Raw genomic sequence first — 7,885 nt, 5'->3', positions numbered from 1 at the left:
GACAAGAAAATAACTATTTGGCATAGTCTTAACCTCCATGCTAAAAGGCCACATTTCCTCACACCACTTCCTCACACAACAAATAGTTGGCCAATCCCCAAAACATTTCAGGCAAAACCCCCTATCTTTGAAAAAAGCCACTGAATCACTCCATCTTTTACAGTCTAGGAAGAACAACAACTTGTGGTTGTCATGAGGTTTATGTTTAAAATTCTCAGATGACACAGATCTTGGAATCTTCTTAGGTCTCCATTCTTTTTCATGAACTCTTTGCCAGTCCATCTTGGCACTAGTCGTAATGATATTGTGTTTACAAGGGTTAGGGGAGTGGTCTTCTCTAGGTCTAGTGAAATGTCTTCTCCATCAGTCCAGATTTCTGACATCGGACCCAAACCCTGACGATATGTTTTGATCCTCCCAGGCCCACTTAGGTTTCAACCAAGCTTTGAAGCCGTGATTTGTGAAGTATTTTGGCCAATCAGTTTGCCTGAAATCCCTGAACTTCCTGGGATGTAGGCCCAATATCCTTCGCGACGCCATCTCTAGCTCTTATCACATCAATTTCCAGAAAATTCATTTATTATTTAAATTTTTAATAAGATAATAATTATAAATTAAGTTGATTCTAAAAAATTCTAATTATAAAAGAAAATTGAATTAAATTAAATTTTAAAGTTAAATCTAAATTTAGAAATAGAATAAATTAAACACAAAGTCAATATATCAAAATCTAAATATTAATAAAAATTAATAATAAATAATAAGATTATTTTTAATAAGATAAGCAGGGAGAGGGCCGTAATCCCTTACATCAAAAGACACAGCAAGGCAGATAAGAAACCAAACACTATAAGATCAGTGAGGGGCACCCAACACTGAGACCAACCAAATCAACAGAGGAGAAACGGCCCAAAGAAACTAACAAGAAAACAATGAAAAAAACTAACTAGCAGCAACAAAAAAAATAGCTAACAAAGAACTAACAACAATGAACACAACAATAACCCAATCAACATCCATTTATCAATTCTAATAGACCAGGAGCAATCAGGTCTTCCTCTAGCACCTACAAAGCTTGTATTCCATTATACTGACTTCACTTCATTCAAAATTATTTTATCTATATTTTTATGGATGAAATATTTTCTCCAATGTCTCTATAGGTTTGAATCTTAAGGCCCTAATTAACAATATAGTTAGCAACCTGGTTTCCTATTTAGAATATATACTGAGCTTTGAGTTGTGAAAAATACTTAAGAATTTTTAGACTTTCTCTCATTTGGGATGTGATATCCCATTGGCCTATAATTTATTCTTTTAATATGTCAACTATCAGCTCTGAATATCCTTCCACCACAACCCTAGTAAAACCCAAATCTTTAGCAACCTTTATACCCTCCTAGGCAGCAGTGGCTTCAACAAAGTTGTTATATTTTATTCCTAATAACTTAGCGGTGCATTCAATAAGTCTCCCTTTATGGTCTTTGAGAAGAGCACCCGCACTAGCTTGTCCAGGGTTACCCTTGGGGCACCAATCAAAATTACATTTTATCCAATCTTGATCAAGGGAGCTCCAAAGAGTTTCTTTCTGTTTATCTTCTTATACCAGTTAATATTGGTCATATCTTGAGTAAGACCACAAATTCGTTTAATCCTTATTTCTTGAAGAGTAGTCATGTCTTTAAAGGGCCCAAAGGAAACAACATTGAGATTTTAAATTATGTGATGCTTAATAATCTGGCGTTAGCTGTTATGGTTATAATTGTTGTATCTCTATGATTGCTTGTATTGCGGTATTCATGGCATATGTGGAGTTGGTATCCTTGGAGTTTTGGTAATCTGTATTTTTGTTTCTCAATAGAACCATCTATAATTAGTCAAAAAATAGTCACAATTTAGTCTTTACATTTAGTGGATTTATATATCTATTAATATGTAGACCTCGCCCTTCAGAACACTGATCATTTACCTATGCAAGAAAACGATATGGATATCGGCCATGAATTGGAAGAAGATACTTCTTGGTTTCAACAAGTTTTTGTTTTTGATAATGGATGCTCTTCCTATCGCCATTCTACCCTTGCCTCTGTAGCTCACCCTGTTGTTAGGCAATTAACTCCATTCACTGTTGGGCTCCTTCCCCATCTGGGCTTTCTACCACAGTGAAGGGAGTTAACTTGTAGAATTAACTTGTAGATTGTCCCCTTGTTGATGATTGAATTGTGAATGATAACAACCTTGAATGCCACAGAAAAATTGGTTATGGTACCCAAACTGCAAACAATTCTATCTCTTCTAAAGCCAAGCTGAAATTTGGGGTTAGACAAATTGCTCAAATATTTCAAATCTCTTTTCTCAAATACATGCAACTATTACAATATAATTGATTTAAATCTTCCTCCTAAACTATTTGTTCCTGCCTTCATGGTGCATTTATCGTGGTTGCTCCTTGATTTTCTATTTTTAGATCCACCATTTACTTGAGTAAATGCTCACCTTCGATTTTCGTCTGATAGATTCCAGTTGGATAAAAATGAAAATTTCTACCAATAGCTGACAATTTTCTATCCTGGGAAGGTGACCAGCCAATCAAGGCACTTTAGGAAGACGTTTGAATTCAGCTGCACTACCACCTCATTAAGAATTCGTAATGCTTGGAACAGCCAATTCATGAACATGTTAATAATTATTTAATAGTGTTTTTCATTTTGGTCCAGGAAGGGAGGCGTTAAAATTGCATGTGAGGGTGCATTAAGAGAGGCGTTACAATTGCAATAACCAAAATGTTTCCTCTACTCTACTACCACTACCAACTATCATGCGAGGTTTCGAAAGACATGCATTCAAATGTCATTTTTTTCATAAAAGAATTTTTTGTTTACGAACAAGATGGACACCATTCTAGATCGCCTCTCAGCGACATAACCATTCACAATGTAAAAGCAACATTCATAATGTCAAATCATCAAGGGTTATTTAATGTCTTCATTTTAATCTTTATTTAAATATATGTTGGGATTGCAGGTTGTTCCATAATATTGGGTTTTAGTATTAAGTAATCTAATTTTTGAACATAAAAAGAATATATACACATGTCAATTTTAGTTGTAGATGTAATATTTATCTAGAAGCTAAACATATCATGAACACATGATGTAAATTTAGATAAAATTATCTCAGACTATTAGGAAACATTTAATACTTTTGAATTTATAAGTAGTATATATTTAACGTCATCACTTGTGTTTAAAATATGATTATTCGAGTTAGTTGTTACATTAAGGTGTAGGTTGTTGTATTTTATAGGATTGGCATCCCAATAGTAGTCATATGAAATCATACAATTAGATATCTTTCTTAGAAAATTATTAATGGTTGAATGCATTGGTATATTCTAATAGTTAAACATACACACAAATATGTAAGTTTCAAACTAAAATGAGTCTTCTTGAAAATAGCAAACATTTAATAATTATATGCAGATTTACTCGTAATGCAAAATTTCATATATAGGTGTTTCTTTAAATTATTGAAGTGATTTTATCCCCTATTTTATCAAATTTTTTATTCTATGAAAATTTTCTTTCTAATTTATCAAGATCAAATTTTATTTATTTTGTATATGAAAGAAAGTGAGTGATAGTGTATCAAATATGTTACTTGATGTATCATATTAATGAGAAGTGTCAATGTACTATTCAACCAAGGTAATGATATATAATTTTCTTCTAATGATATATAATTTTTTTCGTTCTTTCTTTTTTTTCTCTAACCTTAGGATTGAGATTACTTGACAATATTGACAAAAATTAATATAGAGTGTACTCTATTTTATGTGTGTTTTATTAGTTTTCCATTCTTAAGCATTAAATCTAAGTACACAAAAAAATTTCATTCTATGACCTCTCTTAATATCAATTTCTTAATCAATTTTACACGCATATTAGAAAGATATTATATTTATCAACTACATTTTCTTGTGAGTGTTATGTATGATTAATTAATCATTGAAAAGATTCTAAATACTTATCTGGATTTTCTAGAGGATTCCTCTTATTTGAAAGGAATGCATACACTATTAGGCATGGATATTTCAAGTATTTTTAGTATTTGAAGTAATTTATTTGTGCATTGGATATAATCATGCTAATGTGTATATGATAGTTTTTTATTAAGGATAAACAAGTTTTGAGGGGACCTGAAACCCCATACAATAGGTTTTGAAGGGACTCGAAACCCTTAGATTTTACCAGGATCTAGAACCCAAAAAACAACGTTGTCTAGAGGAATAATCATCAGAAAATCAATAGGCCAACCACAACTGAGAATAAAAAAGACTAGCCTCTAAAAAAGAATAAGGGTTTTACTAAGGCTCCCTTAACCTTCGACTGACAACATGGGTTTTCTAGGCACCCATAACCTTCAAAGACACTAGACTACAATAGGTAGCCATACATTCAGGATTAGGACTCAAAGGGTTTTGAATGGCTTCCCTAACCAACAACCTAGGTTTTAATTGGCCTCCAAAACTAGCAGAGAAGGGTTTTCCCAGGCTCCCTTAACCTGCAACATAGATCTCAGGTTGCAAAAAACAAAACCTATCCTTAACCAAAAACCAAAATAACAAGTGGCCAGGATGGGCCCTTGAAAACTACTAGCATCTAGTCTGCTTGTGGGTTTTACAATGATCCCACGACTTGAACCAAACATCAATAAAATAAACAAAAAATAACAACCAATAGGAATATTTTGAAAGGCTTCCCGAACCTTCACAGTGGGTTTTAAAGTGGCTCCTATAACCAGGAGGAGGGTACCCATCACCACCCAACATTTGATCAGCACTCGCCTTCCAACACAACACCTCTCCACCTTAATAAGAAAGGAAACCACCTCAATAGGAGTTGGAAGGAAAGATACCAAGCATAAGGAAAACGAAGCAGATAACCCCAAAATAAAGACCAGCAGCCAACAAATATTCACATGATGCTTAGTTGGAAAGAAGGGTTTTGTAAAGGCTCTCAAAACCTTGAACAAAAATAGAGGCCAGTACCAGAGAGACTCTATACTAATAAGTTTTACCAAAGTCTCCACCTCTAAAGGAGAAGAGGGAAAGAAACCCATCAGCAAAGAGACAATCACAGGAGTACATCCAACCTCGAATAGAAAGGTATCCAATACCCCCATTAGGAGCGATCCCATCAAACTCTACCCACAATTATTACCTTCTATAGAAGAGTGGTCCACCTCAATAAGATAGACATAGACAAAAGGAAGAAAGACAACTAGAGAAACACTAGAGAATCTCTTGAAAAGAATAGATCAATAAAAGCACTAACAATCTGCAAAAGAAAACTTAGAAATATCACACCAAAAAGATGCAATAACCTCTGAGACAGAGTTCCCCAACCATACCAGATCATTCCCAAAGGCCAAAACACAACCCGTGGGGAGAAATGACTCCATAAAAACAAAACCTCCACCCGAATCCCAGACATCCCCCTCACACCAAGGCACAACCATGAGAGCACAGACTATGGACAAAGTCACTGTAGCCACCACCAAAACTTTCTTGCGAAGCAAAAATATGAGCAAAATGATCTCCACTTCATGATCCGACAAGGTCCAGAGGAAAGCTCGACCCAGATCCAGATCTAAGCACCTGCAAATCCAGTGACCTCCATTGCCAACACAAAAAGGAAGAGTAGCATCAGGGTAAGGGCAAAGATCCCCAACACCATCCACACTCTCAGTCGCACCCACAATGCCCATCACAGAAAGCACCAATGGAAAAAGTATTCTGCCATCAACCAAACAAGAAAATGGGGAGTAGAGTCGGGACACATCCCTCCCAACGACCAGAGAAGACACCAAAGCATCCACAACACTGGAAAAAGGGTTGACCTCCACCAAGACCCCAACCCCACTAGGATTTACCACCTCCCCATCTCCATCATCTCCTTCCTCCACTGCATCTTCTCCTCCATCGGCTACCACTGAAACCCTAGCTCCAACGACGCTTCTCGCTTCTTGCATCTTTTTTTTCTAGTGGCATTAATGTGTATATGATAGTTGATCATAGTATTCTTGTTATTTATTTTACATATCAACTATTATTTTAGTTTCAAGATTGATTTACTTAGCCATTTAAAATCAATCACAAAATATTTTCATATATATATATATTTGTGTGTGTGTGTGTATGCACAGACACACACACAAACACACACACACACATGCATACATACATACACACACATACACACATACATATACGTGTGTGTGTGTATGTCTTTGCTTAATTATGTTTATCTCACTAATGTATATCATTAAGTATCATTGAACTATCTTACATCTTATGAGTGCCTTCTTTGGATAAAATTTACATGGCTTTATATTGTATTTTGTACTTAATCTCACATGTATCAATTATGTTATTAAAGAATATGTATCTCTAATGATATAAAATTAATTTATGATATATTTCATGATCCACATTTGCTATATGATTCAATAAGGTAATCAAGTTCTAAGTGAGTAGGCTTGCAAAATAAAAGTGATTGGTGCAAAATAATGAGATTTATGTACATAGGGTGATTTCACCATCAAGATTACTTATGTTAATTTTTAATTTTTATTTTTGAGACCTTAGGGGATTATCTACCCAAGGTTAACCAACCTAAATCAATGAAACATTACCATAACTTAATAATTTTCTCTAAGTCGTCCAATGTCTAATCATAAGTCTTAGCTCATTGTTCCTACAATTATGTCCACTAGCATTAGGAATTGAACCTATAGTCTATAGACAAGTGAAGTATATCCCACACAATTGGCACACTCACCATGGTCACATATATAAAAAAACATGATAAACCAACAAATTGTGTGTTCCTTATTTAGTAATCTTTGGTCTTATCTTTGGCTACCAATATTCATTCTATATATCCATGACCAAGTAGAAGGTTTGTTATCACACTCTACCCATCCTTTTGGAAGAAACTAGAAGGTGGCATGCTCTCAATCAATTCTACGTGTTTGATTATGATAGTTTGATTCCTACAACTTATAATATGTGTTACCAAAAAATTGTATACTAGGGTCCAAAATGTAGGATGCCTATTTCTACAAAATTAGCTTTCATGCAATCCTAGTCACCTTCCATATAGGATGCCAACTCTTTGTGGTAGTTACCACAAAGTGACATTATAAGATGAATTTAAAATAGGTATAAATAAATAATAAATCAAGTATATCAATCCTAGGACTTACAAAGTTTGAGACACCTTAATCCAAACTGATTTTATCAAGAAAATTACTTATGTGTATTTTTTTATTTTAATGAAAATATTAAGGGATTATCCCACAAAGCTTAACTAGCCAAAAGTAGAGAAATATTATCCTACCTTCATCATTTGCACTAATCCATCCAATGTTTAATCATGAGGGTTAACTAATTTTCCCTACATTAATGTGCCCTAGATTTAGGAATTGAGTTTGCACTCTAAGAATAAAAATTAAAATATTTCAAACCAACATGCCCATAATGGTAAGATATAAGAAAAATATGACAAAATGATAAATTGTGCATCTTTTCTTCAATCGTCTTTGGTTTTATCTCAAGCCACCCTCATTATGTATATCCATGACCTGAGGTATTTTAGAACATTCTAGTGATCCTTATGAGAGAGATTAGATAATAACATGATCTAAATCCAACAATCCTACAACAAAATTTTTACAATTTTATGAGGCATAATTATTTACATATGCATGTCTATGGTGTTAGTCAACAATACCTTTACATATATCCTATTGTGCAACACTCATGTTATTTTTAATGTAAACCCATGGACTAAAAAGTAGATAGATAGTATATTTTTTGGAG

Source organism: Cryptomeria japonica, chromosome 7, assembly GCF_030272615.1.
Source record: "Cryptomeria japonica chromosome 7, Sugi_1.0, whole genome shotgun sequence".
NCBI classification, from domain to species: Eukaryota; Viridiplantae; Streptophyta; class Pinopsida; order Cupressales; family Cupressaceae; genus Cryptomeria; species Cryptomeria japonica.
The sequence above is the reverse complement of the archived record's forward strand: the minus strand, read 5'-3'. Positions refer to the sequence as shown.